The following is a 27797-nucleotide window of genomic DNA, read 5'->3' as shown; positions in this document are numbered from 1 at the left end:
AGTGTTTTCTTCAGGGTCTGTTGCACCCCAGCGGCAGCGTTTTCTTCAGGGTCTGTTGTGCCCCAGCGGAGGCGTTTTCTTCAGGGCCTGTTGCGCCCCAGCGGCAGCGTTTCCTTCAGGGCCTGTTGCGCCCCAGCGGCAGCGTTATCTTCAGGGCCTGTTGCGCCCCAATGTCCCCGTTTCCTTCAGGGCCTGTTGCGCCCCAGCGGCAGCGTTTCCTTCAGGGCTTGTTGCGCCCCAGCGGCAGCGTTTCCTTCAGGGCCTGTTGCGCCCCAACATCCCCGTTTTCTTCAGGACCTGTTGCGCCCCAACGTCCTCGTTTTCTTCAGGGCTTGTTGCCCCCCAACGGTATTATTTTCTTCAGGGCCTGTTGCCCCCACCGACATCACTTTCCTCAGGACAGCCGCCTCAGCGACCTCAACGCGGCCACGCTACCGAACCCAGCAGTCCCTGGAAGGCTAAGTGAAACTATATTGGGTTAAGATTGTTGAGTCCCTGCGTGGACTGTTGGTGTTGTACTTATTCCTTGTTTTGTTCAGCCTAGCCCTTTGGCTAGGGTTTTATAAAAGTAATTTCGAAAACCACCATTCGTTTAGTGTCTCGTCACTGCATCCTGCGAACCTGTCTGACCCTACACTAGGAAGGAGCGGGAGGGAATTGGGGGCATTTTCCTGCTAAGGCATGCAAATATTAATGATAATAAGACAGACAGGACAGTCTGACACTTGCTGGCGCTGAGGCTGCAGGGGCAAATAGGAGGTGTGGCCATGTGCAAGCATATGTGCGTGCTCGCTTGCAAGTGACTGTGCGCTTCCTAGGTGTGGCGCGCTGCAGACAGTCAAAGGGGTTGTTCCCTTTCATTAAATGTTCTTCCCAGGTTGCAGGCTTTTAGAAAGCAACAAACCGCCCTGTACTCACCCTACCCGGGTCCACCGGAGAGTCTCACTGCTGCTCCAGGTCTGTGGCATTGGCTGCGACGCTGATGTCACGTCAGCAGCCGATCAGTGAGCTCAGCGGCTCTGAGCGGGGCGTTCTGCCTACAACCCCTTTAAGAGAGCCAGCAAAAAAGTGAAGAGAAAGGAAATTACAAAAGGGCCTCTTGCTGAGCACTGGCGATAAGTGAGACAGTCCAAAAAGGAGCGCCAGCCAGGCGTGATTAAGGAACAGGTGCGCTCCTTTAGACCGGGTTCATTTCCAGCTCTGCAATTTTTTCTTGCTGAGCACTGGACAGGGCAGACGGCAGCCAGACTGCATAGTAGAAAAGCAGCAAGTGAGAAGCTTGTCTCTGCCTACGGCCACACCACCCTGAACACGCCCGATCTCGTCTGATCTCGGAAGCTAAGCAGGGTCGGGCCTGGTTAGTACTTGGATGGGAGACCGCCTGGGAATACCAGGTGCTGTAGGCTTTTGCTTTTTCCTTCCACCAGCAGGGGTCACTGTCCTCTATTCCTTTTTTCCATTCCCTTTCACAAGGGCACACATGCTTCTTTCCTCTTTTCATTTGCTTTCTCTCTTGCGCTATTTCGTCCGTGCAAACTGCCAGCATCCTTCTCATCACCGTGGTCCTCCAGCATTGTTGCTTATTTACTTTTAATACTAGGCTTCCTTTCAACAGGACCAGCGCCTCCCGCGGGCTTGGGGGCATCCGCCGGCAACCTGGAGGCCAGTTTACAGGCCGAAGCAAGCAGGACACCTTTGCAGGCAACAAGACCCCCCTGAAGAGCAGCACACAGTCACTGGCAACCATCTCACCCTCTTCCTTCATTCGCTCCTGGACGTCTCAATCCGCCTCAAGTTGCGGCTCCTCAAGCTTGCTCCTTCTGTCACGTCCCCCCAGATGAATGGTTTATCCTGCAGGAGACCCTGCGTGGAGCCATATTTAAAGACAAATGATGCTCGGGCCCTGCTGCGGCGCGTGGTTTCACTGCAAAACAAACAAAGACTGTAGGGGCGGCCCAGCCTTTGCATCGGCCCTTCGGAGCCCGCCTCCACATGGTCAGAGTTCTCGCCACCACGCGAGCCTGAGGCAGGCTGGCCAGGCGATGGACCAAGCCGTGTCTACTGGCCATACCACCCTGGATACGCCCGAACTCGGAAGCAAAGCGGGGATGGGCTTGGACAGTACTTGGATGGTAGACCTCCTGGGAACACCGAGTGCTGTAGACCATTTTGATGACATTTTGCTCCCTGGCCCAGCTCGGCTAGTATACAGGGGCGTCTTATCAGACACCAACATAAGCTGGAAGCCCCAAGCCGCATAATGCCTCTGATGCCTCTGAGATGGTTTGCAGCTAGGGACGCTACCACGCCTCCTCGCATGCCTCACACCGAGCTCCTTGCCGCGGCTAAGAGTGCTTATTGATCCCTCAGCCTGCCTTCTGGAAATGATGGCGTCATAAGCATCCTGGGCCGTTAAGGGGCCAGGCATTCAGCGGGCGCCCAGGGGATGATTTTTAGAGGACGTCCGGCCGGCAGAAGTAACGTCTTCTTCTGCAAAGAAGCTTGTGTAACTAACCCAATCAAACGGCTGCCCAGGACCCAAATTCAGTACTAGGAAGGAGCGGGAGGGAATTGGGGGTATTTTCCTGCTAAGGCACGCAAATATTAATGATAATAAGACAGACAGGACAGTCTGACACTTGCTGGCGCTGAGGCTGCAGGGGCAAATAGGAGGTGTGGCCATGTGCAAGCATATGTGCGTGCTCGCTTGCAAGTGACTGTGCGCTTCCTAGGTGTGGCGCGCTGCAGACAGTCAAAGGGGTTGTTCCCTTTCATTAAACGTTCTTCCCAGGTTGCAGGCTTTTAGAAAGCAACAAACCGCCCTGTACTCACCCTACCCGGGTCCACCGGAGAGTCTCACCGCTGCTCCAGGTCTGTGGCATTGGCTGCGACGCTGACGTCACGTCAGCAGCCGATCAGTGAGCTCAGCGGCTCTGAGCGGGGCGTTCTGCCTACAACCCCTTTAAGAGAGCCAGCAAAAAAGTGAAGAGAAAGGAAATTACAAAAGGGCCTCTTGCTGAGCACTGGCGATAAGTGAGACAGTCCAAAAAGGAGCGCCAGCCAGGCGTGATTAAGGAACAGGTGCGCTCCTTTAGACCGGGTTCATTTCCAGCTCTGCATTTTTTTCTTGCTGAGCACTGGACAGGGCAGCCGGCAGCCAGACTGCATAGTAGAAAAGCAGCAAGTGAGAAGCCTGTCTCTGCCTACGGCCACACCACCCTGAACACGCCCGATCTCGTCTGATCTCGGAAGCTAAGCAGGGTCGGGCCTGGTTAGTACTTGGATGGGAGACCGCCTGGGAATACCAGGTTCTGTAGGCTTTTGCTTTTTCCTTCCTTCCACCAGCAGGGGTCACTGTCCTCTATGCCTTTTTTCCATTCCCTTTCACAAGGGCACACATGCTTCTTTCCTCTTTTCATTTGCTTTCTCTCTTGCGCTATTTCGTCCGTGCAAACTGCCAGCATCCTTCTCATCACCGTGGGCCTCCAGCATTGTTGCTTATTTACTTTTAATACTAGGCTTCCTTTCAACAGGACCAGCGCCTCCCGCGGGCTTGGGGGCATCCGCCGGCAACCTGGAGGCCAGTTTACAGGCCGAAGCAAGCAGGACACCTTTGCAGGCAACACGACCCCCCTGAAGAGCAGCACACAGTCACTGGCAACCAGAATGGTGACCGGTCTGCAAACCCTGTCTTATGAGGAAAGGTTGCAGGATTTGGGAATGTTTAGTTTGCAAAAGAGAAGACTGAGAGGAGACTTAATAGCTGTCTACAAATATCTAAAGGGCTGTCACATTGTAGAAGGATCAACTTTATTCTCATTTGCACAAGGAAAGACTAGAAGCAATGGGATGAAACTGAATGGGAGGAGACACAGATTAGATATTAGAAAAAATTTTTTAACAGTTAGAGTGATCAATGAGTGGAACAGGCTGCCACGAGAAGTGGTGAGTTCTCCTTCAATGGAAGTCTTCAAACAGAGGCTGGACAGACATCTGACTGGGATGATTTAGCGAATCCTGCTTTGAGCAGGGGGTTGGACCAGATGGCCCAGGAGGTCCCTTCCAACTCTACGATTCTATGATTCTATCTCACCCTCTTCCTTCATTCGCTCCTGGACGTCTCAATCCGCCTCAAGTTGCGGCTGCTCCAGCTTGCGCCTTCTGTCACGTCCCCCCAGATGAATGGTTTAGCCTGCAGGAGACCCTGCGTGGAGCCATATTTAAAGACAAATGATGCTCGGGCCCTGCTGCGGCGCGTGGTTTCACTGCAAAACAAACAAAGACTGTAGGGGCGGCCCAGCCTTTGCATCGGCCCTTCGGAGCCCGCCTCCACATGGTCAGAGTTCTCGCCACCATGCGAGCCTGAGGCAGGCTGGCCAGGCGATGGACCAAGCCGTGTCTACTGGCCATACCACCCTGGATACGCCCGATCTCGTCCGAACTCGGAAGCAAAGCGGGGATGGGCTTGGACAGTACTTGGATGGGAGACCTCCTGGGAACACCGAGTGCTGTAGACCATTTTGATGACATTTTGCTCCCTGGCCCAGCTCGGCTAGTATACAGGGGCGCCTTATCAGACACCAACATTACCTAAGCTGGAAGCCCCAAGCCGCATAATGCCTCTGATGCCTCTGAGATGGTTTGCAGCTAGGGACGCTACCACGCCTCCTCGCATGCCTCACACCAAGCTCCTTGCCGCAGCTAAGAGTGCTTATTGACCCCTCGGCCTGCCTTCTGGAAATGAAGGCGTCATAAGCATCCTGGGCCGTTAAGGGGCCAGGCATTCAGCGGGCGCCCAGGGGATGATCTTTAGAGGCCGGCCGGCCGGCCGGCTGGCAGAAGTAACGTCTTCTTCTGCAAAGAAGCTTGTGTAACTAACCCAATCAGACGGCTGCCCAGGACCCAAATTCAGTACTAGTGTGGGGAGGAGGACCCCCATATAGTGTTTGGGCCGGAACCAAGGGGACCGCCATCAGAGTTATTGAAGGAAGCACAACAGGGGAATTACAAAGGGAGACATGCGACTGAGGTTGTCAGGGCAACAGGGGGAGGGGCTAGGGTAAAAGGAGCAGGGGACGCGCTGAAGTGGCAGTTGGGGAAGAGAGGGAGTGAAGGCAGGACACAGGGTGACTTGCAGGGGTACCGAGAGGAGCCTGCGAGGAGAAAGCGGCCGATTTACCGACAAGAGAGACGTGAGAGACTGTGCCCAGAGACTGCTCCCCGCTCCCGTTCTGAGAGAATTATCCCCGCTAAACCCCGCCTTAGAGAGAGAGGAACTATACCTCCGGTTGTGGCCGTGAGTACCGGTAACCAGGCCTCAGAGATCTGGGCCCTTCCCCCCAGCCTTCCCCCATCACGCCGACCCGGCCACCATTGGCCTCAAGATACGCCACCTTGTCACAGGCGGGATTAAAGGCTCGCTACCCTGGCTTAGGAAGAGACTCCTTGGTAAAGGACGGCTACAGGCCTTTCTGGGGAACTGCGTCATCACCGCGCGCCACCTCCATCATTTACTTCAGGGCCTGTTGAGACCCAACGGCATTGCTTTCTTCAGGGCCTGTTGCGCCCCAGCGGCAGTGTTTTCTTCAGGGCCTGTTGCACCCCAGCGGCAGCGTTTTCTTCAGGGCCTGTTGTGCCCCAGCGGAGGCGTTTTCTTCAGGGCCTGTTGCGCCCCAGCGGCAGCGTTTCCTTCAGGGCCTGTTGCGCCCCAGCGGCAGCGTTATCTTCAGGGCCTGTTGCGCCCCAATGTCCCCGTTTCCTTCAGGGCCTGTTGCGCCCCAGCGGCAGCGTTTCCTTCAGGGCTTGTTGCGCCCCAGCGGCAGCGTTTCCTTCAGGGCCTGTTGCGCCCCAACGTCCCCGTTTTCTTCAGGACCTGTTGCGCCCCAACGTCCTCGTTTTCTTCAGGGCTTGTTGCCCCCCAACGGAATTATTTTCTTCAGGGCCTGTTGCCCCCACCGACATCACTTTCCTCAGGACAGCCGCCTCAGCGACCTCAACGCGGCCACGCTACCGAACCCAGCAGTCCCTGGAAGGCTAAGTGAAACTATATTGGGTTAAGATTGTTGAGTCCCTGCGTGGACTGTTGGTGTTGTACTTATTCCTTGTTTTGTTCAGCCTAGCCCTTCGGCTAGGGTTTTATAAAAGTAATTTCGAAAACCACCATTCGTTTAGTGTCTCGTCACTGCATCCTGCGAACCTGTCCGACCCTACACTAGGAAGGAGCGGGAGGGAATTGGGGGCATTTTCCTGCTAAGGCACGCAAATATTAATGATAATAAGACAGACAGGACAGTCTGACACTTGCTGGCGCTGAGGCTGCAGGGGCAAATAGGAGGTGTGGCCATGTGCAAGCATATGTGCGTGCTCGCTTGCAAGTGACTGTGCGCTTCCTAGGTGTGGCGCGCTGCAGACAGTCAAAGGGGTTGTTCCCTTTCATTAAATGTTCCTCCCAGGTTGCAGGCTTTTAGAAAGCAACAAACCGCCCTGTACTCACCCTACCCGGGTCCACCGGAGAGTCTCACTGCTGCTCCAGGTCTGTGGCATTGGCTGCGACGCTGATGTCACGTCAGCAGCCGATCAGTGAGCTCAGCGGCTCTGAGCGGGGCGTTCTGCCTACAACCCCTTTAAGAGAGCCAGCAAAAAAGTGAAGAGAAAGGAAATTACAAAAGGGCCTCTTGCTGAGCACTGGCGATAAGTGAGACAGTCCAAAAAGGAGCGCCAGCCAGGCGTGATTAAGGAACAGGTGCGCTCCTTTAGACCGGGTTCATTTCCAGCTCTGCATTTTTTTCTTGCTGAGCACTGGACAGGGCAGCCGGCAGCCAGACTGCATAGTAGAAAAGCAGCAAGTGAGAAGCCTGTCTCTGCCTACGGCCACACCACCCTGAACACGCCCGATCTCGTCTGATCTTGGAAGCTAAGCAGGGTCGGGCCTGGTTAGTACTTGGATGGGAGACCGCCTGGGAATACCAGGTGCTGTAGGCTTTTGCTTTTTCCTTCCTTCCACCAGCAGGGGTCACTGTCCTCTATGCCTTTTTTCCATTCCCTTTCACAAGGGCACACATGCTTCTTTCCTCTTTTCATTTGCTTTCTCTCTTGCGCTATTTCGTCCGTGCAAACTGCCAGCATCCTTCTCATCACCGTGGGCCTCCAGCATTGTTGCTTATTTACTTTTAATACTAGGCTTCCTTTCAACAGGACCAGCGCCTCCCGCGGGCTTGGGGGCATCCGCCGGCAACCTGGAGGCCAGTTTACAGGCCGAAGCAAGCAGGACACCTTTGCAGGCAACACGACCCCCCTGAAGAGCAGCACACAGTCACTGGCAACCAGAATGGTGACCGGTCTGCAAACCCTGTCTTATGAGGAAAGGTTGCAGGATTTGGGAATGTTTAGTTTGCAAAAGAGAAGACTGAGAGGAGACTTAATAGCTGTCTACAAATATCTAAAGGGCTGTCACATTGTAGAAGGATCAATTTTATTCTCATTTGCACAAGGAAAGACTAGAAGCAATGTGATGAAACTGAATGGGAGGAGACACAGATTAGATATTAGAAAATTTTTTTTAACAGTTAGAGTGATCAATGAGTGGAACAGGCTGCCACGAGAAGTGGTGAGTTCTCCTTCAATGGAAGTCTTCAAACAGAGGCTGGACAGACATCTGACTGGGATGATTTAGCGAATCCTGCTTTGAGCAGGGGGTTGGACCAGATGGCCCAGGAGGTCCCTTCCAACTCTAAGATTCTATGATTCTATCTCACCCTCTTCCTTCATTCGCTCCTGGACGTCTCAATCCGCCTCAAGTTGCGGCTGCTCCAGCTTGCGCCTTCTGTCACGTCCCCCCAGATGAATGGTTTAGCCTGCAGGAGACCCTGCGTGGAGCCATATTTAAAGACAAATGATGCTCGGGCCCTGCTGCGGCGCGTGGTTTCACTGCAAAACAAACAAAGACTGTAGGGGCGGCCCAGCCTTTGCATCGGCCCTTCGGAGCCCGCCTCCACATGGTCAGAGTTCTCGCCACCATGCGAGCCTGAGGCAGGCTGGCCAGGCGATGGACCAAGCCGTGTCTACTGGCCATACCACCCTGGATACGCCCGATCTCGTCCGAACTCGGAAGCAAAGCGGGGATGGGCTTGGACAGTACTTGGATGGGAGACCTCCTGGGAACACCGAGTGCTGTAGACCATTTTGATGACATTTTGCTCCCTGGCCCAGCTCGGCTAGTATACAGGGGCGCCTTATCAGACACCAACATTACCTAAGCTGGAAGCCCCAAGCCGCATAATGCCTCTGATGCCTCTGAGATGGTTTGCAGCTAGGGACGCTACCACGCCTCCTCGCATGCCTCACACCAAGCTCCTTGCCGCAGCTAAGAGTGCTTATTGACCCCTCGGCCTGCCTTCTGGAAATGAAGGCGTCATAAGCATCCTGGGCCGTTAAGGGGCCAGGCATTCAGCGGGCGCCCAGGGGATGATCTTTAGAGGCCGGCCGGCCGGCTGGCAGAAGTAACGTCTTCTTCTGCAAAGAAGCTTGTGTAACTAACCCAATCAGACGGCTGCCCAGGACCCAAATTCAGTACTAGTGTGGGGAGGAGGACCCCCATATAGTGTTTGGGCCGGAACCAAGGGGACCGCCATCAGAGTTATTGAAGGAAGCACAACAGGGGAATTACAAAGGGAGACATGCGACTGAGGTTGTCAGGGCAACAGGGGGAGGGGCTAGGGTAAAAGGAGCAGGGGACGCGCTGAAGTGGCAGTTGGGGAAGAGAGGGAGTGAAGGCAGGACACAGGGTGACTTGCAGGGGTACCGAGAGGAGCCTGCGAGGAGAAAGCGGCCGATTTACCGACAAGAGAGACGTGAGAGACTGTGCCCAGAGACTGCTCCCCGCTCCCGTTCTGAGAGAATTATCCCCGCTAAACCCCGCCTTAGAGAGAGAGGAACTATACCTCCGGTTGTGGCCGTGAGTACCGGTAACCAGGCCTCAGAGATCTGGGCCCTTCCCCCCAGCCTTCCCCCATCACGCCGACCCGGCCACCATTGGCCTCAAGGTACGCCACCTTGTCACAGGCGGGATTAAAAGCTCGCTACCCTGGCTTAGGAAGAGACTCCTTGGTAAAGGACGGCTACAGGCCTTTCTGGGGAACTGCGTCATCACCGCGCGCCACCTCCATCATTTACTTCAGGGCCTGTTGAGACCCAACGGCATTGCTTTCTTCAGGGCCTGTTGCGCCCCAGCGGCAGTGTTTTCTTCAGGGTCTGTTGCACCCCAGCGGCAGCGTTTTCTTCAGGGTCTGTTGTGCCCCAGCGGAGGCGTTTTCTTCAGGGCCTGTTGCGCCCCAGCGGCAGCGTTTCCTTCAGGGCCTGTTGCGCCCCAGCGGCAGCGTTATCTTCAGGGCCTGTTGCGCCCCAATGTCCCCGTTTCCTTCAGGGCCTGTTGCGCCCCAGCGGCAGCGTTTCCTTCAGGGCTTGTTGCGCCCCAGCAGCAGCGTTTCCTTCAGGGCCTGTTGCGCCCCAACATCCCCGTTTTCTTCAGGACCTGTTGCGCCCCAACGTCCTCGTTTTCTTCAGGGCTTGTTGCCCCCCAACGGTATTATTTTCTTCAGGGCCTGTTGCCCCCACCGACATCACTTTCCTCAGGACAGCCGCCTCAGCGACCTCAACGCGGCCACGCTACCGAACCCAGCAGTCCCTGGAAGGCTAAGTGAAACTATATTGGGTTAAGATTGTTGAGTCCCTGCGTGGACTGTTGGTGTTGTACTTATTCCTTGTTTTGTTCAGCCTAGCCCTTCGGCTAGGGTTTTATAAAAGTAATTTCGAAAACCACCATTCGTTTAGTGTCTCGTCACTGCATCCTGCGAACCTGTCTGACCCTACACTAGGAAGGAGCGGGAGGGAATTGGGGGCATTTTCCTGCTAAGGCATGCAAATATTAATGATAATAAGACAGACAGGACAGTCTGACACTTGCTGGCGCTGAGGCTGCAGGGGCAAATAGGAGGTGTGGCCATGTGCAAGCATATGTGCGTGCTCGCTTGCAAGTGACTGTGCGCTTCCTAGGTGTGGCGCGCTGCAGACAGTCAAAGGGGTTGTTCCCTTTCATTAAATGTTCTTCCCAGGTTGCAGGCTTTTAGAAAGCAACAAACCGCCCTGTACTCACCCTACCCGGGTCCACCGGAGAGTCTCACTGCTGCTCCAGGTCTGTGGCATTGGCTGCGACGCTGAGGTCACGTCAGCAGCCGATCAGTGAGCTCAGCGGCTCTGAGCGGGGCGTTCTGCCTACAACCCCTTTAAGAGAGCCAGCAAAAAAGTGAAGAGAAAGGAAATTACAAAAGGGCCTCTTGCTGAGCACTGGCGATAAGTGAGACAGTCCAAAAAGGAGCGCCAGCCAGGCGTGATTAAGGAACAGGTGCGCTCCTTTAGACCGGGTTCATTTCCAGCTCTGCAATTTTTTCTTGCTGAGCACTGGACAGGGCAGCCGGCAGCCAGACTGCATAGTAGAAAAGCAGCAAGTGAGAAGCTTGTCTCTGCCTACGGCCACACCACCCTGAACACGCCCGCTCTCGTCTGATCTCGGAAGCTAAGCAGGGTCGGGCCTGGTTAGTACTTGGATGGGAGACCGCCTGGGAATACCAGGTGCTGTAGGCTTTTGCTTTTTCCTTCCTTCCACCAGCAGGGGTCACTGTCCTCTATTCCTTTTTTCCATTCCCTTTCACAAGGGCACACATGCTTCTTTCCTCTTTTCATTTGCTTTCTCTCTTGCGCTATTTCGTCCGTGCAAACTGCCAGCATCCTTCTCATCACCGTGGTCCTCCAGCATTGTTGCTTATTTACTTTTAATACTAGGCTTCCTTTCAACAGGACCAGCGCCTCCCGCGGGCTTGGGGGCATCCGCCGGCAACCTGGAGGCCAGTTTACAGGCCGAAGCAAGCAGGACACCTTTGCAGGCAACACGACTCCCCTGAAGAGCAGCACACAGTCACTGGCAACCATCTCACCCTCTTCCTTCATTCGCTCCTGGACGTCTCAATCCGCCTCAAGTTGCGGCTGCTCAAGCTTGCTCCTTCTGTCACGTCCCCCCAGATGAATGGTTTATCCTGCAGGAGACCCTGCGTGGAGCCATATTTAAAGACAAATGATGCTCGGGCCCTGCTGCGGCGCGTGGTTTCACTGCAAAACAAACAAAGACTGTAGGGTCGGCCCAGCCTTTGCATCGGCCCTTCGGAGCCCGCCTCCACATGGTCAGAGTTCTCGCCACCACGCGAGCCTGAGGCAGGCTGGCCAGGCGATGGACCAAGCCGTGTCTACTGGCCATACCACCCTGGATACGCCCGAACTCGGAAGCAAAGCGGGGATGGGCTTGGACAGTACTTGGATGGTAGACCTCCTGGGAACACCGAGTGCTGTAGACCATTTTGATGACATTTTGCTCCCTGGCCCAGCTCGGCTAGTATACAGGGGCGCCTTATCAGACACCAACATAAGCTGGAAGCCCCAAGCCGCATAATGCCTCTGATGCCTCTGAGATGGTTTGCAGCTAGGGACGCTACCACGCCTCCTCGCATGCCTCACACCGAGCTCCTTACCGCGGCTAAGAGTGCTTATTGATCCCTCAGCCTGCCTTCTGGAAATGATGGCGTCATAAGCATCCTGGGCCGTTAAGGGGCCAGGCATTCAGCGGGCGCCCAGGGGATGATTTTTAGAGGACGTCCGGCCGGCAGAAGTAACGTCTTCTTCTGCAAAGAAGCTTGTGTAACTAACCCAATCAAACGGCTGCCCAGGACCCAAATTCAGTACTAGGAAGGAGCGGGAGGGAATTGGGGGTATTTTCCTGCTAAGGCACGCAAATATTAATGATAATAAGACAGACAGGACAGTCAAGGTGGCGTATCTTGAGGCCAATGGTGGCCGGGTCGGCGTGATGGGGGAAGGCTGGGGGGAAGGGCCCAGATCTCTGAGGCCTGGTTACCGGTACTCACGGCCACAACCGGAGGTATAGTTCCTCTCTCTCTAAGGCGGGGTTTAGCGGGGATAATTCTCTCAGAACGGGAGCTGAGCTGAGCACTGGACAGGGCAGCCGGCAGCCAGACTGCATAGTAGAAAAGCAGCAAGTGAGAAGCTTGTCTCTGCCTACGGCCACACCACCCTGAACACGCCCGATCTCGTCTGATCTCGGAAGCTAAGCAGGGTCGGGCCTGGTTAGTACTTGGATGGGAGACCTCCTGGGAATACCAGGTGCTGTAGGCTTTTGCTTTTTCCTTCCTTCCACCAGCAGGGGTCACTGTCCTCTATTCCTTTTTTCCATTCCCTTTCACAAGGGCACACATGCTTCTTTCCTCTTTTCATTTGCTTTCTCTCTTGCGCTATTTCGTCCGTGCAAACTGCCAGCATCCTTCTCATCACCGTGGTCCTCCAGCATTGTTGCTTATTTACTTTTAATACTAGGCTTCCTTTCAACAGGACCAGCGCCTCCCGCGGGCTTGGGGGCATCCGCCGGCAACCTGGAGGCCAGTTTACAGGCCGAAGCAAGCAGGACACCTTTGCAGGCAACAAGACCCCCCTGAAGAGCAGCACACAGTCACTGGCAACCATCTCACCCTCTTCCTTCATTCGCTCCTGGACGTCTCAATCCGCCTCAAGTTGCGGCTGCTCAAGCTTGCTCCTTCTGTCACGTCCCCCCAGATGAATGGTTTATCCTGCAGGAGACCCTGCGTGGAGCCATATTTAAAGACAAATGATGCTCGGGCCCTGCTGCGGCGCGTGGTTTCACTGCAAAACAAACAAAGACTGTAGGGTCGGCCCAGCCTTTGCATCGGCCCTTCGGAGCCCGCCTCCACATGGTCAGAGTTCTCGCCACCACGCGAGCCTGAGGCAGGCTGGCCAGGCGATGGACCAAGCCGTGTCTACTGGCCATACCACCCTGGATACGCCCGAACTCGGAAGCAAAGCGGGGATGGGCTTGGACAGTACTTGGATGGTAGACCTCCTGGGAACACCGAGTGCTGTAGACCATTTTGATGACATTTTGCTCCCTGGCCCAGCTCGGCTAGTATACAGGGGCGCCTTATCAGACACCAACATAAGCTGGAAGCCCCAAGCCGCATAATGCCTCTGATGCCTCTGAGATGGTTTGCAGCTAGGGACGCTACCACGCCTCCTCGCATGCCTCACACCGAGCTCCTTGCCGCGGCTAAGAGTGCTTATTGATCCCTCAGCCTGCCTTCTGGAAATGATGGCGTCATAAGCATCCTGGGCCGTTAAGGGGCCAGGCATTCAGCGGGCGCCCAGGGGATGATTTTTAGAGGACGTCCGGCCGGCAGAAGTAACGTCTTCTTCTGCAAAGAAGCTTGTGTAACTAACCCAATCAAACGGCTGCCCAGGACCCAAATTCAGTACTAGGAAGGAGCGGGAGGGAATTGGGGGTATTTTCCTGCTAAGGCACGCAAATATTAATGATAATAAGACAGACAGGACAGTCTGACACTTGCTGGCGCTGAGGCTGCAGGGGCAAATAGGAGGTGTGGCCATGTGCAAGCATATGTGCGTGCTCGCTTGCAAGTGACTGTGCGCTTCCTAGGTGTGGCGCGCTGCAGACAGTCAAAGGGGTTGTTCCCTTTCATTAAACGTTCTTCCCAGGTTGCAGGCTTTTAGAAAGCAACAAACCGCCCTGTACTCACCCTACCCGGGTCCACCGGAGAGTCTCACCGCTGCTCCAGGTCTGTGGCATTGGCTGCGACGCTGACGTCACGTCAGCAGCCGATCAGTGAGCTCAGCGGCTCTGAGCGGGGCGTTCTGCCTACAACCCCTTTAAGAGAGCCAGCAAAAAAGTGAAGACAAAGGAAATTACAAAAGGGCCTCTTGCTGAGCACTGGCGATAAGTGAGACAGTCCAAAAAGGAGCGCCAGCCAGGCGTGATTAAGGAACAGGTGCGCTCCTTTAGACCGGGTTCATTTCCAGCTCTGCATTTTTTTCTTGCTGAGCACTGGACAGGGCAGCCGGCAGCCAGACTGCATAGTAGAAAAGCAGCAAGTGAGAAGCCTGTCTCTGCCTACGGCCACACCACCCTGAACACGCCTGATCTCGGAAGCTAAGCAGGGTCGGGCCTGGTTAGTACTTGGATGGGAGACCGCCTGGGAATACCAGGTGCTGTAGGCTTTTGCTTTTTCCTTCCTTCCACCAGCAGGGGTCACTGTCCTCTATGCCTTTTTTCCATTCCCTTTCACAAGGGCACACATGCTTCTTTCCTCTTTTCATTTGCTTTCTCTCTTGCGCTATTTCGTCCGTGCAAACTGCCAGCATCCTTCTCATCACCGTGGGCCTCCAGCATTGTTGCTTATTTACTTTTAATACTAGGCTTCCTTTCAACAGGACCAGCGCCTCCCGCGGACTTGGGGGCATCCGCCGGCAACCTGGAGGCCAGTTTACAGGCCGAAGCAAGCAGGACACCTTTGCAGGCAACACGATCCCCCTGAAGAGCAGCACACAGTCACTGGCAACCAGAATGGTGACCGGTCTGCAAACCCTGTCTTATGAGGAAAGGTTGCAGGATTTGGGAATGTTTAGTTTGCAAAAGAGAAGACTGAGAGGAGACTTAATAGCTGTCTACAAATATCTAAAGGGCTGTCACATTGTAGAAGGATCAACTTTATTCTCATTTGCACAAGGAAAGACTAGAAGCAATGTGATGAAACTGAATGGGAGGAGACACAGATTAGATATTAGAAAATTTTTTTTAACAGTTAGAGTGATCAATGAGTGGAACAGGCTGCCACGAGAAGTGGTGAGTTCTCCTTCAATGGAAGTCTTCAAACAGAGGCTGGACAGACATCTGACTGGGATGATTTAGCGAATCCTGCTTTGAGCAGGGGTTTGGACCAGATGGCCCAGGAGGTCCCTTCCAACTCTAAGATTCTATGATTCTATCTCACCCTCTTCCTTCATTCGCTCCTGGACGTCTCAATCCGCCTCAAGTTGCGGCTGCTCCAGCTTGCGCCTTCTGTCACGTCCCCCCAGATGAATGGTTTAGCCTGCAGGAGACCCTGCGTGGAGCCATATTTAAAGACAAATGATGCTCGGGCCCTGCTGCGGCGCGTGGTTTCACTGCAAAACAAACAAAGACTGTAGGGGCGGCCCAGCCTTTGCATCGGCCCTTCGGAGCCCGCCTCCACATGGTCAGAGTTCTCGCCACCATGCGAGCCTGAGGCAGGCTGGCCAGGCGATGGACCAAGCCGTGTCTACTGGCCATACCACCCTGGATACGTCCGAACTCGGAAGCAAAGCGGGGATGGGCTTGGACAGTACTTGGATGGGAGACCTCCTGGGAACACCGAGTGCTGTAGACCATTTTCATGACATTTTGCTCCCTGGCCCAGCTCGGCTAGTATACAGGGGCGCCTTATCAGACACCAACATTACCTAAGCTGGAAGCCCCAAGCCGCATAATGCCTCTGATGCCTCTGAGATGGTTTGCAGCTAGGGACGCTACCACGCCTCCTCGCATGCCTCACACCAAGCTCCTTGCCGCAGCTAAGAGTGCTTATTGACCCCTCGGCCTGCCTTCTGGAAATGAAGGCGTCATAAGCATCCTGGGCCGTTAAGGGGCCAGGCATTCAGCGGGCGCCCAGGGGATGATCTTTAGAGGCCGGCCGGCCGGCTGGCAGAAGTAACGTCTTCTTCTGCAAAGAAGCTTGTGTAACTAACCCAATCAGACGGCTGCCCAGGACCCAAATTCAGTACTAGTGTGGGGAGGAGGACCCCCATATAGTGTTTGGGCCGGAACCAAGGGGACCGCCATCAGAGTTATTGAAGGAAGCACAACAGGGGAATTACAAAGGGAGACATGAGACTGAGGTTGTCAGGGCAACAGGGGGAGGGGCTAGGGTAAAAGGAGCAGGGGACGCGCTGAAGTGGCAGTTGGGGAAGAGAGGGAGTGAAGGCAGGACACAGGGTGACTTGCAGGGGTACCGAGAGGAGCCTGCGAGGAGAAAGCGGCCGATTTACCGACAAGAGAGACGTGAGAGACTGTGCCCAGAGACTGCTCCCCGCTCCCGTTCTGAGAGAATTATCCCCGCTAAACCCCGCCTTAGAGAGAGAGGAACTATACCACCGGTTGTGGCCGTGAGTACCGGTAACCAGGCCTCAGAGATCTGGGCCCTTCCCCCCAGCCTTCCCCCATCACGCCGACCCGGCCACCATTGGCCTCAAGATACGCCACCTTGTCACAGGCGGGATTAAAAGCTCGCTACCCTGGCTTAGGAAGAGACTCCTTGGTAAAGGACGGCTACAGGCCTTTCTGGGGAACTGCGTCATCACCGCGCGCCACCTCCATCATTTACTTCAGGGCCTGTTGAGACCCAACGGCATTGCTTTCTTCAGGGCCTGTTGCGCCCCAGCGGCAGTGTTTTCTTCAGGGTCTGTTGCACCCCAGCGGCAGCGTTTTCTTCAGGGTCTGTTGTGCCCCAGCGGAGGCGTTTTCTTCAGGGCCTGTTGCGCCCCAGCGGCAGCGTTTCCTTCAGGGCCTGTTGCGCCCCAGCGGCAGCGTTATCTTCAGGGCCTGTTGCGCCCCAATGTCCCCGTTTCCTTCAGGGCCTGTTGCGCCCCAGCGGCAGCGTTTCCTTCAGGGCTTGTTGCGCCCCAGCGGCAGCGTTTCCTTCAGGGCCTGTTGCGCCCCAACATCCCCGTTTTCTTCAGGACCTGTTGCGCCCCAACGTCCTCGTTTTCTTCAGGGCTTGTTGCCCCCCAACGGTATTATTTTCTTCAGGGCCTGTTGCCCCCACCGACATCACTTTCCTCAGGACAGCCGCCTCAGCGACCTCAACGCGGCCACGCTACCGAACCCAGCAGTCCCTGGAAGGCTAAGTGAAACTATATTGGGTTAAGATTGTTGAGTCCCTGCGTGGACTGTTGGTGTTGTACTTATTCCTTGTTTTGTTCAGCCTAGCCCTTCGGCTAGGGTTTTATAAAAGTAATTTCGAAAACCACCATTCGTTTAGTGTCTCGTCACTGCATCCTGCGAACCTGTCCGACCCTACACTAGGAAGGAGCGGGAGGGAATTGGGGGCATTTTCCTGCTAAGGCATGCAAATATTAATGATAATAAGACAGACAGGACAGTCTGACACTTGCTGGCGCTGAGGCTGCAGGGGCAAATAGGAGGTGTGGCCATGTGCAAGCATATGTGCGTGCTCGCTTGCAAGTGACTGTGCGCTTCCTAGGTGTGGCGCGCTGCAGACAGTCAAAGGGGTTGTTCCCTTTCATTAAATGTTCTTCCCAGGTTGCAGGCTTTTAGAAAGCAACAAACCGCCCTGTACTCACCCTACCCGGGTCCACCGGAGAGTCTCACTGCTGCTCCAGGTCTGTGGCATTGGCTGCGACGCTGATGTCACGTCAGCAGCCGATCAGTGAGCTCAGCGGCTCTGAGCGGGGCGTTCTGCCTACAACCCCTTTAAGAGAGCCAGCAAAAAAGTGAAGAGAAAGGAAATTACAAAAGGGCCTCTTGCTGAGCACTGGCGATAAGTGAGACAGTCCAAAAAGGAGCGCCAGCCAGGCGTGATTAAGGAACAGGTGCGCTCCTTTAGACCGGGTTCATTTCCAGCTCTGCAATTTTTTCTTGCTGAGCACTGGACAGGGCAGCCGGCAGCCAGACTGCATAGTAGAAAAGCAGCAAGTGAGAAGCTTGTCTCTGCCTACGGCCACACCACCCTGAACACGCCCGATCTCGTCTGATCTCGGAAGCTAAGCAGGGTCGGGCCTGGTTAGTACTTGGATGGGAGACCGCCTGGGAATACCAGGTGCTGTAGGCTTTTGCTTTTTCCTTCCACCAGCAGGGGTCACTGTCCTCTATTCCTTTTTTCCATTCCCTTTCACAAGGGCACACATGCTTCTTTCCTCTTTTCATTTGCTTTCTCTCTTGCGCTATTTCGTCCGTGCAAACTGCCAGCATCCTTCTCATCACCGTGGTCCTCCAGCATTGTTGCTTATTTACTTTTAATACTAGGCTTCCTTTCAACAGGACCAGCGCCTCCCGAGGGCTTGGGGGCATCCGCCGGCAACCTGGAGGCCAGTTTACAGGCCGAAGCAAGCAGGACACCTTTGCAGGCAACAAGACCCCCCTGAAGAGCAGCACACAGTCACTGGCAACCATCTCACCCTCTTCCTTCATTCGCTCCTGGACGTCTCAATCCGCCTCAAGTTGCGGCTCCTCAAGCTTGCTCCTTCTGTCACGTCCCCCCAGATGAATGGTTTATCCTGCAGGAGACCCTGCGTGGAGCCATATTTAAAGACAAATGATGCTCGGGCCCTGCTGCGGCGCGTGGTTTCACTGCAAAACAAACAAAGACTGTAGGGTCGGCCCAGCCTTTGCATCGGCCCTTCGGAGCCCGCCTCCACATGGTCAGAGTTCTCGCCACCACGCGAGCCTGAGGCAGGCTGGCCAGGCGATGGACCAAGCCGTGTCTACTGGCCATACCACCCTGGATACGCCCGAACTCGGAAGCAAAGCGGGGATGGGCTTGGACAGTACTTGGATGGTAGACCTCCTGGGAACACCGAGTGCTGTAGACCATTTTGATGACATTTTGCTCCCTGGCCCAGCTCGGCTAGTATACAGGGGCGCCTTATCAGACACCAACATAAGCTGGAAGCCCCAAGCCGCATAATGCCTCTGATGCCTCTGAGATGGTTTGCAGCTAGGGACGCTACCACGCCTCCTCGCATGCCTCACACCGAGCTCCTTACCGCGGCTAAGAGTGCTTATTGATCCCTCAGCCTGCCTTCTGGAAATGATGGCGTCATAAGCATCCTGGGCCGTTAAGGGGCCAGGCATTCAGCGGGCGCCCAGGGGATGATTTTTAGAGGACGTCCGGCCGGCAGAAGTAACGTCTTCTTCTGCAAAGAAGCTTGTGTAACTAACCCAATCAAACGGCTGCCCAGGACCCAAATTCAGTACTAGGAAGGAGCGGGAGGGAATTGGGGGTATTTTCCTGCTAAGGCACGCAAATATTAATGATAATAAGACAGACAGGACAGTCTGACACTTGCTGGCGCTGAGGCTACAGGGGCAAATAGGAGGTGTGGCCATGTGCAAGCATATGTGCGTGCTCGCTTGCAAGTGACTGTGCGCTTCCTAGGTGTGGCGCGCTGCAGACAGTCAAAGGGGTTGTTCCCTTTCATTAAACGTTCTTCCCAGGTTGCAGGCTTTTAGAAAGCAACAAACCGCCCTGTACTCACCCTACCCGGGTCCACCGGAGAGTCTCACCGCTGCTCCAGGTCTGTGGCATTGGCTGCGACGCTGACGTCACGTCAGCAGCCGATCAGTGAGCTCAGCGGCTCTGAGCGGGGCGTTCTGCCTACAACCCCTTTAAGAGAGCCAGCAAAAAAGTGAAGAGAAAGGAAATTACAAAAGGGCCTCTTGCTGAGCACTGGCGATAAGTGAGACAGTCCAAAAAGGAGCGCCAGCCAGGCGTGATTAAGGAACAGGTGCGCTCCTTTAGACCGGGTTCATTTCCAGCTCTGCATTTTTTTCTTGCTGAGCACTGGACAGGGCAGCCGGCAGCCAGACTGCATAGTAGAAAAGCAGCAAGTGAGAAGCCTGTCTCTGCCTACGGCCACACCACCCTGAACACGCCCGATCTCGTCTGATCTCGGAAGCTAAGCAGGGTCGGGCCTGGTTAGTACTTGGATGGGAGACCGCCTGGGAATACCAGGTGCTGTAGGCTTTTGCTTTTTCCTTCCTTCCACCAGCAGGGGTCACTGTCCTCTATGCCTTTTTTCCATTCCCTTTCACAAGGGCACACATGCTTCTTTCCTCTTTTCATTTGCTTTCTCTCTTGCGCTATTTCGTCCGTGCAAACTGCCAGCATCCTTCTCATCACCGTGGGCCTCCAGCATTGTTGCTTATTTACTTTTAATACTAGGCTTCCTTTCAACAGGACCAGCGCCTCCCGCGGGCTTGGGGGCATCCGCCGGCAACCTGGAGGCCAGTTTACAGGCCGAAGCAAGCAGGACACCTTTGCAGGCAACACGATCCCCCTGAAGAGCAGCACACAGTCACTGGCAACCAGAATGGTGACCGGTCTGCAAACCCTGTCTTATGAGGAAAGGTTGCAGGATTTGGGAATGTTTAGTTTGCAAAAGAGAAGACTGAGAGGAGACTTAATAGCTGTCTACAAATATCTAAAGGGCTGTCACATTGTAGAAGGATCAACTTTATTCTCATTTGCACAAGGAAAGACTAGAAGCAATGTGATGAAACTGAATGGGAGGAGACACAGATTAGATATTAGAAAATTTTTTTTAACAGTTAGAGTGATCAATGAGTGGAACAGGCTGCCACGAGAAGTGGTGAGTTCTCCTTCAATGGAAGTCTTCAAACAGAGGCTGGACAGACATCTGACTGGGATGATTTAGCGAATCCTGCTTTGAGCAGGGGTTTGGACCAGATGGCCCAGGAGGTCCCTTCCAACTCTAAGATTCTATGATTCTATCTCACCCTCTTCCTTCATTCGCTCCTGGACGTCTCAATCCGCCTCAAGTTGCGGCTGCTCCAGCTTGCGCCTTCTGTCACGTCCCCCCAGATGAATGGTTTAGCCTGCAGGAGACCCTGCGTGGAGCCATATTTAAAGACAAATGATGCTCGGGCCCTGCTGCGGCGCGTGGTTTCACTGCAAAACAAACAAAGACTGTAGGGGCGGCCCAGCCTTTGCATCGGCCCTTCGGAGCCCGCCTCCACATGGTCAGAGTTCTCGCCACCATGCGAGCCTGAGGCAGGCTGGCCAGGCGATGGACCAAGCCGTGTCTACTGGCCATACCACCCTGGATACGTCCGAACTCGGAAGCAAAGCGGGGATGGGCTTGGACAGTACTTGGATGGGAGACCTCCTGGGAACACCGAGTGCTGTAGACCATTTTGATGACATTTTGCTCCCTGGCCCAGCTCGGCTAGTATACAGGGGCGCCTTATCAGACACCAACATTACCTAAGCTGGAAGCCCCAAGCCGCATAATGCCTCTGATGCCTCTGAGATGGTTTGCAGCTAGGGACGCTACCACGCCTCCTCGCATGCCTCACACCAAGCTCCTTGCCGCAGCTAAGAGTGCTTATTGACCCCTCGGCCTGCCTTCTGGAAATGAAGGCGTCATAAGCATCCTGGGCCGTTAAGGGGCCAGGCATTCAGCGGGCGCCCAGGGGATGATCTTTAGAGGCCGGCCGGCCGGCTGGCAGAAGTAACGTCTTCTTCTGCAAAGAAGCTTGTGTAACTAACCCAATCAGACGGCTGCCCAGGACCCAAATTCAGTACTAGTGTGGGGAGGAGGACCCCCATATAGTGTTTGGGCCGGAACCAAGGGGACCGCCATCAGAGTTATTGAAGGAAGCACAACAGGGGAATTACAAAGGGAGACATGAGACTGAGGTTGTCAGGGCAACAGGGGGAGGGGCTAGGGTAAAAGGAGCAGGGGACGCGCTGAAGTGGCAGTTGGGGAAGAGAGGGAGTGAAGGCAGGACACAGGGTGACTTGCAGGGGTACCGAGAGGAGCCTGCGAGGAGAAAGCGGCCGATTTACCGACAAGAGAGACGTGAGAGACTGTGCCCAGAGACTGCTCCCCGCTCCCGTTCTGAGAGAATTATCCCCGCTAAACCCCGCCTTAGAGAGAGAGGAACTATACCACCGGTTGTGGCCGTGAGTACCGGTAACCAGGCCTCAGAGATCTGGGCCCTTCCCCCCAGCCTTCCCCCATCACGCCGACCCGGCCACCATTGGCCTCAAGATACGCCACCTTGTCACAGGCGGGATTAAAAGCTCGCTACCCTGGCTTAGGAAGAGACTCCTTGGTAAAGGACGGCTACAGGCCTTTCTGGGGAACTGCGTCATCACCGCGCGCCACCTCCATCATTTACTTCAGGGCCTGTTGAGACCCAACGGCATTGCTTTCTTCAGGGCCTGTTGCGCCCCAGCGGCAGTGTTTTCTTCAGGGTCTGTTGCACCCCAGCGGCAGCGTTTTCTTCAGGGTCTGTTGTGCCCCAGCGGAGGCGTTTTCTTCAGGGCCTGTTGCGCCCCAGCGGCAGCGTTTCCTTCAGGGCCTGTTGCGCCCCAGCGGCAGCGTTATCTTCAGGGCCTGTTGCGCCCCAATGTCCCCGTTTCCTTCAGGGCCTGTTGCGCCCCAGCGGCAGCGTTTCCTTCAGGGCTTGTTGCGCCCCAGCGGCAGCGTTTCCTTCAGGGCCTGTTGCGCCCCAACATCCCCGTTTTCTTCAGGACCTGTTGCGCCCCAACGTCCTCGTTTTCTTCAGGGCTTGTTGCCCCCCAACGGTATTATTTTCTTCAGGGCCTGTTGCCCCCACCGACATCACTTTCCTCAGGACAGCCGCCTCAGCAACCTCAACGCGGCCACGCTACCGAACCCAGCAGTCCCTGGAAGGCTAAGTGAAACTATATTGGGTTAAGATTGTTGAGTCCCTGCGTGGACTGTTGGTGTTGTACTTATTCCTTGTTTTGTTCAGCCTAGCCCTTCGGCTAGGGTTTTATAAAAGTAATTTCGAAAACCACCATTCGTTTAGTGTCTCGTCACTGCATCCTGCGAACCTGTCCGACCCTACACTAGGAAGGAGCGGGAGGGAATTGGGGGCATTTTCCTGCTAAGGCATGCAAATATTAATGATAATAAGACAGACAGGACAGTCTGACACTTGCTGGCGCTGAGGCTGCAGGGGCAAATAGGAGGTGTGGCCATGTGCAAGCATATGTGCGTGCTCGCTTGCAAGTGACTGTGCGCTTCCTAGGTGTGGCGCGCTGCAGACAGTCAAATGGGTTGTTCCCTTTCATTAAATGTTCTTCCCAGGTTGCAGGCTTTTAGAAAGCAACAAACCGCCCTGTACTCACCCTACCCGGGTCCACCGGAGAGTCTCACTGCTGCTCCAGGTCTGTGGCATTGGCTGCGACGCTGATGTCACGTCAGCAGCCGATCAGTGAGCTCAGCGGCTCTGAGCGGGGCGTTCTGCCTACAACCCCTTTAAGAGAGCCAGCAAAAAAGTGAAGAGAAAGGAAATTACAAAAGGGCCTCTTGCTGAGCACTGGCGATAAGTGAGACAGTCCAAAAAGGAGCGCCAGCCAGGCGTGATTAAGGAACAGGTGCGCTCCTTTAGACCGGGTTCATTTCCAGCTCTGCAATTTTTTCTTGCTGAGCACTGGACAGGGCAGCCGGCAGCCAGACTGCATAGTAGAAAAGCAGCAAGTGAGAAGCTTGTCTCTGCCTACGGCCACACCACCCTGAACACGCCCGATCTCGTCTGATCTCGGAAGCTAAGCAGGGTCGGGCCTGGTTAGTACTTGGATGGGAGACCGCCTGGGAATACCAGGTGCTGTAGGCTTTTGCTTTTTCCTTCCACCAGCAGGGGTCACTGTCCTCTATTCCTTTTTTCCATTCCCTTTCACAAGGGCACACATGCTTCTTTCCTCTTTTCATTTGCTTTCTCTCTTGCGCTATTTCGTCCGTGCAAACTGCCAGCATCCTTCTCATCACCGTGGTCCTCCAGCATTGTTGCTTATTTACTTTTAATACTAGGCTTCCTTTCAACAGGACCAGCGCCTCCCGCGGGCTTGGGGGCATCCGCCGGCAACCTGGAGGCCAGTTTACAGGCCGAAGCAAGCAGGACACCTTTGCAGGCAACAAGACCCCCCTGAAGAGCAGCACACAGTCACTGGCAACCATCTCACCCTCTTCCTTCATTCGCTCCTGGACGTCTCAATCCGCCTCAAGTTGCGGCTCCTCAAGCTTGCTCCTTCTGTCACGTCCCCCCAGATGAATGGTTTATCCTGCAGGAGACCCTGCGTGGAGCCATATTTAAAGACAAATGATGCTCGGGCCCTGCTGCGGCGCGTGGTTTCACTGCAAAACAAACAAAGACTGTAGGGTCGGCCCAGACTTTGCATCGGCCCTTCGGAGCCCGCCTCCACATGGTCAGAGTTCTCGCCACCACGCGAGCCTGAGGCAGGCTGGCCAGGCGATGGACCAAGCCGTGTCTACTGGCCATACCACCCTGGATACGCCCGAACTCGGAAGCAAAGCGGGGATGGGCTTGGACAGTACTTGGATGGTAGACCTCCTGGGAACACCGAGTGCTGTAGACCATTTTGATGACATTTTGCTCCCTGGCCCAGCTCGGCTAGTATACAGGGGCGCCTTATCAGACACCAACATAAGCTGGAAGCCCCAAGCCGCATAATGCCTCTGATGCCTCTGAGATGGTTTGCAGCTAGGGACGCTACCACGCCTCCTCGCATGCCTCACACCGAGCTCCTTACCGCGGCTAAGAGTGCTTATTGATCCCTCAGCCTGCCTTCTGGAAATGATGGCGTCATAAGCATCCTGGGCCGTTAAGGGGCCAGGCATTCAGCGGGCGCCCAGGGGATGATTTTTAGAGGACGTCCGGCCGGCAGAAGTAACGTCTTCTTCTGCAAAGAAGCTTGTGTAACTAACCCAATCAAACGGCTGCCCAGGACCCAAATTCAGTACTAGGAAGGAGCGGGAGGGAATTGGGGGTATTTTCCTGCTAAGGCACGCAAATATTAATGATAATAAGACAGACAGGACAGTCTGACACTTGCTGGCGCTGAGGCTACAGGGGCAAATAGGAGGTGTGGCCATGTGCAAGCATATGTGCGTGCTCGCTTGCAAGTGACTGTGCGCTTCCTAGGTGTGGCGCGCTGCAGACAGTCAAAGGGGTTGTTCCCTTTCATTAAACGTTCTTCCCAGGTTGCAGGCTTTTAGAAAGCAACAAACCGCCCTGTACTCACCCTACCCGGGTCCACCGGAGAGTCTCACCGCTGCTCCAGGTCTGTGGCATTGGCTGCGACGCTGACGTCACGTCAGCAGCCGATCAGTGAGCTCAGCGGCTCTGAGCGGGGCGTTCTGCCTACAACCCCTTTAAGAGAGCCAGCAAAAAAGTGAAGACAAAGGAAATTACAAAAGGGCCTCTTGCTGAGCACTGGCGATAAGTGAGACAGTCCAAAAAGGAGCGCCAGCCAGGCGTGATTAAGGAACAGGTGCGCTCCTTTAGACCGGGTTCATTTCCAGCTCTGCATTTTTTTCTTGCTGAGCACTGGACAGGGCAGCCGGCAGCCAGACTGCATAGTAGAAAAGCAGCAAGTGAGAAGCCTGTCTCTGCCTACGGCCACACCACCCTGAACACGCCCGATCTCGTCTGATCTCGGAAGCTAAGCAGGGTCGGGCCTGGTTAGTACTTGGATGGGAGACCGCCTGGGAATACCAGGTGCTGTAGGCTTTTGCTTTTTCCTTCCTTCCACCAGCAGGGGTCACTGTCCTCTATGCCTTTTTTCCATTCCCTTTCACAAGGGAACACATGCTTCTTTCCTCTTTTCATTTGCTTTCTCTCTTGCGCTATTTCGTCCGTGCAAACTGCCAGCATCCTTCTCATCACCGTGGGCCTCCAGCATTGTTGCTTATTTACTTTTAATACTAGGCTTCCTTTCAACAGGACCAGCGCCTCCCGCGGGCTTGGGGGCATCCGCCGGCAACCTGGAGGCCAGTTTACAGGCCGAAGCAAGCAGGACACCTTTGCAGGCAACACGACCCCCCTGAAGAGCAGCACACAGTCACTGGCAACCAGAATGGTGACCGGTCTGCAAACCCTGTCTTATGAGGAAAGGTTGCAGGATTTGGGAATGTTTAGTTTGCAAAAGAGAAGACTGAGAGGAGACTTAATAGCTGTCTACAAATATCTAAAGGGCTGTCACATTGTAGAAGGATCAACTTTATTCTCATTTGCACAAGGAAAGACTAGAAGCAATGTGATGAAACTGAATGGGAGGAGACACAGATTAGATATTAGAAAATTTTTTTTAACAGTTAGAGTGATCAATGAGTGGAACAGGCTGCCACGAGAAGTGGTGAGTTCTCCTTCTATGGAAGTCTTCAAACAGAGGCTGGACAGACATCTGACTGGGATGATTTAGCGAATCCTGCTTTGAGCAGGGGGTTGGACCAGATGGCCCAGGAGGTCCCTTCCAACTCTAAGATTCTATGATTCTATCTCACCCTCTTCCTTCATTCGCTCCTGGACGTCTCAATCCGCCTCAAGTTGCGGCTGCTCCAGCTTGCGCCTTCTGTCACGTCCCCCCAGATGAATGGTTTAGCCTGCAGGAGACCCTGCGTGGAGCCATATTTAAAGACAAATGATGCTCGGGCCCTGCTGCGGCGCGTGGTTTCACTGCAAAACAAACAAAGACTGTAGGGGCGGCCCAGCCTTTGCATCGGCCCTTCGGAGCCCGCCTCCACATGGTCAGAGTTCTCGCCACCATGCGAGCCTGAGGCAGGCTGGCCAGGCGATGGACCAAGCCGTGTCTACTGGCCATACCACCCTGGATACGCCCGATCTCGTCCGAACTCGGAAGCAAAGCGGGGATGGGCTTGGACAGTACTTGGATGGGAGACCTCCTGGGAACACCAAGTGCTGTAGACCATTTTGATGACATTTTGCTCCCTGGCCCAGCTCGGCTAGTATACAGGGGCGCCTTATCAGACACCAACATTACCTAAGCTGGAAGCCCCAAGCCGCATAATGCCTCTGATGCCTCTGAGATGGTTTGCAGCTAGGGACGCTACCACGCCTCCTCGCATGCCTCACACCAAGCTCCTTGCCGCAGCTAAGAGTGCTTATTGACCCCTCGGCCTGCCTTCTGGAAATGAAGGCGTCATAAGCATCCTGGGCCGTTAAGGGGCCAGGCATTCAGCGGGCGCCCAGGGGATGATCTTTAGAGGCCGGCCGGCCGGCTGGCAGAAGTAACGTCTTCTTCTGCAAAGAAGCTTGTGTAACTAACCCAATCAGACGGCTGCCCAGGACCCAAATTCAGTACTAGTGTGGGGAGGAGGACCCCCATATAGTGTTTGGGCCGGAACCAAGGGGACCGCCATCAGAGTTATTGAAGGAAGCACAACAGGGGAATTACAAAGGGAGACATGCGACTGAGGTTGTCAGGGCAACAGGGGGAGGGGCTAGGGTAAAAGGGGCAGGGGACGCGCTGAAGTGGCAGTTGGGGAAGAGAGGGAGTGAAGGCAGGACACAGGGTGACTTGCAGGGGTACCGAGAGGAGCCTGCGAGGAGAAAGCGGCCGATTTACCGACAAGAGAGACGTGAGAGACTGTGCCCAGAGACTGCTCCCCGCTCCCGTTCTGAGAGAATTATCCCCGCTAAACCCCGCCTTAGAGAGAGAGGAACTATACCTCCGGTTGTGGCCGTGAGTACCGGTAACCAGGCCTCAGAGATCTGGGCCCTTCCCCCCAGCCTTCCCCCATCACGCCGACCCGGCCACCATTGGCCTCAAGATACGCCACCTTGTCACAGGCGGGATTAAAAGCTCGCTACCCTGGCTTAGGAAGAGACTCCTTGGTAAAGGACGGCTACAGGCCTTTCTGGGGAACTGCGTCATCACCGCGCGCCACCTCCATCATTTACTTCAGGGCCTGTTGAGACCCAACGGCATTGCTTTCTTCAGGGCCTGTTGCGCCCCAGCGGCAGTGTTTTCTTCAGGGTCTGTTGCACCCCAGCGGCAGCGTTTTCTTCAGGGTCTGTTGTGCCCCAGCGGAGGCGTTTTCTTCAGGGCCTGTTGCGCCCCAGCGGCAGCGTTTCCTTCAGGGCCTGTTGCGCCCCAGCGGCAGCGTTATCTTCAGGGCCTGTTGCGCCCCAATGTCCCCGTTTCCTTCAGGGCCTGTTGCGCCCCAGCGGCAGCGTTTCCTTCAGGGCTTGTTGCGCCCGAGTGGCAGCGTTTCCTTCAGGGCCTGTTGCGCCCCAACAT

General features: G+C 55.0%; 12 non-coding genes and 8 pseudogenes across 12 annotated transcripts; all 20 read left to right on the top strand.

Annotated features, from left to right (window-relative positions):
• The first annotated feature begins 1287 nt into the window (after positions 1-1287).
• Positions 1288-1406, top strand: LOC141053601 (5S ribosomal RNA). Its single transcript, XR_012221220.1, has one exon. It is a non-coding gene; the product is annotated as a 5S ribosomal RNA (ribosomal RNA).
• A 650-nt stretch (positions 1407-2056) lies between these two features.
• On the top strand, positions 2057-2166 carry LOC141053539 (5S ribosomal RNA; annotated as a pseudogene).
• Positions 2167-3201: 1035 nt separating this feature from the next.
• Positions 3202-3320, top strand: LOC141053307 (5S ribosomal RNA). The gene has a single exon (XR_012221053.1). It is a non-coding gene; the product is annotated as a 5S ribosomal RNA (ribosomal RNA).
• Positions 3321-4397: 1077 nt separating this feature from the next.
• Positions 4398-4517, top strand: LOC141053394 (5S ribosomal RNA). Its single transcript, XR_012221132.1, has one exon. It is a non-coding gene; the product is annotated as a 5S ribosomal RNA (ribosomal RNA).
• A 2345-nt stretch (positions 4518-6862) lies between these two features.
• On the top strand, positions 6863-6981 carry LOC141053273 (5S ribosomal RNA). Its single transcript, XR_012221023.1, has one exon. It is a non-coding gene; the product is annotated as a 5S ribosomal RNA (ribosomal RNA).
• Positions 6982-8058: 1077 nt separating this feature from the next.
• On the top strand, positions 8059-8178 carry LOC141053393 (5S ribosomal RNA). Its single transcript, XR_012221131.1, has one exon. It is a non-coding gene; the product is annotated as a 5S ribosomal RNA (ribosomal RNA).
• A 2341-nt stretch (positions 8179-10519) lies between these two features.
• LOC141053315 (5S ribosomal RNA) lies at positions 10520-10638 on the top strand. Its single transcript, XR_012221060.1, has one exon. It is a non-coding gene; the product is annotated as a 5S ribosomal RNA (ribosomal RNA).
• A 654-nt stretch (positions 10639-11292) lies between these two features.
• Positions 11293-11402, top strand: LOC141053538 (5S ribosomal RNA; annotated as a pseudogene).
• A 716-nt stretch (positions 11403-12118) lies between these two features.
• LOC141053478 (5S ribosomal RNA) lies at positions 12119-12237 on the top strand. The gene has a single exon (XR_012221201.1). It is a non-coding gene; the product is annotated as a 5S ribosomal RNA (ribosomal RNA).
• A 654-nt stretch (positions 12238-12891) lies between these two features.
• Positions 12892-13001, top strand: LOC141053537 (5S ribosomal RNA; annotated as a pseudogene).
• Positions 13002-14036: 1035 nt separating this feature from the next.
• Positions 14037-14145, top strand: LOC141053483 (5S ribosomal RNA; annotated as a pseudogene).
• Positions 14146-15222: 1077 nt separating this feature from the next.
• On the top strand, positions 15223-15332 carry LOC141053566 (5S ribosomal RNA; annotated as a pseudogene).
• A 2341-nt stretch (positions 15333-17673) lies between these two features.
• Positions 17674-17792, top strand: LOC141053599 (5S ribosomal RNA). The gene has a single exon (XR_012221219.1). It is a non-coding gene; the product is annotated as a 5S ribosomal RNA (ribosomal RNA).
• A 650-nt stretch (positions 17793-18442) lies between these two features.
• LOC141053536 (5S ribosomal RNA) lies at positions 18443-18552 on the top strand (annotated as a pseudogene).
• Positions 18553-19587: 1035 nt separating this feature from the next.
• On the top strand, positions 19588-19706 carry LOC141053598 (5S ribosomal RNA). The gene has a single exon (XR_012221218.1). It is a non-coding gene; the product is annotated as a 5S ribosomal RNA (ribosomal RNA).
• A 1077-nt stretch (positions 19707-20783) lies between these two features.
• On the top strand, positions 20784-20893 carry LOC141053565 (5S ribosomal RNA; annotated as a pseudogene).
• Positions 20894-23234: 2341 nt separating this feature from the next.
• Positions 23235-23353, top strand: LOC141053597 (5S ribosomal RNA). Its single transcript, XR_012221217.1, has one exon. It is a non-coding gene; the product is annotated as a 5S ribosomal RNA (ribosomal RNA).
• A 650-nt stretch (positions 23354-24003) lies between these two features.
• LOC141053535 (5S ribosomal RNA) lies at positions 24004-24113 on the top strand (annotated as a pseudogene).
• A 1035-nt stretch (positions 24114-25148) lies between these two features.
• LOC141053596 (5S ribosomal RNA) lies at positions 25149-25267 on the top strand. The gene has a single exon (XR_012221216.1). It is a non-coding gene; the product is annotated as a 5S ribosomal RNA (ribosomal RNA).
• Positions 25268-26344: 1077 nt separating this feature from the next.
• LOC141053328 (5S ribosomal RNA) lies at positions 26345-26464 on the top strand. The gene has a single exon (XR_012221072.1). It is a non-coding gene; the product is annotated as a 5S ribosomal RNA (ribosomal RNA).
• Positions 26465-27797: the final 1333 nt, after the last annotated feature.

Source organism: Dendrobates tinctorius, unplaced genomic scaffold, assembly GCF_039654945.1.
Source record: "Dendrobates tinctorius isolate UK_male_01 unplaced genomic scaffold, ASM3965494v1 ptg000165l, whole genome shotgun sequence".
In the NCBI taxonomy this organism is placed as follows: domain Eukaryota; kingdom Metazoa; phylum Chordata; class Amphibia; order Anura; family Dendrobatidae; genus Dendrobates; species Dendrobates tinctorius.
The sequence above is the reverse complement of the archived record's forward strand: the minus strand, read 5'-3'. Positions and strand labels throughout refer to the sequence as shown.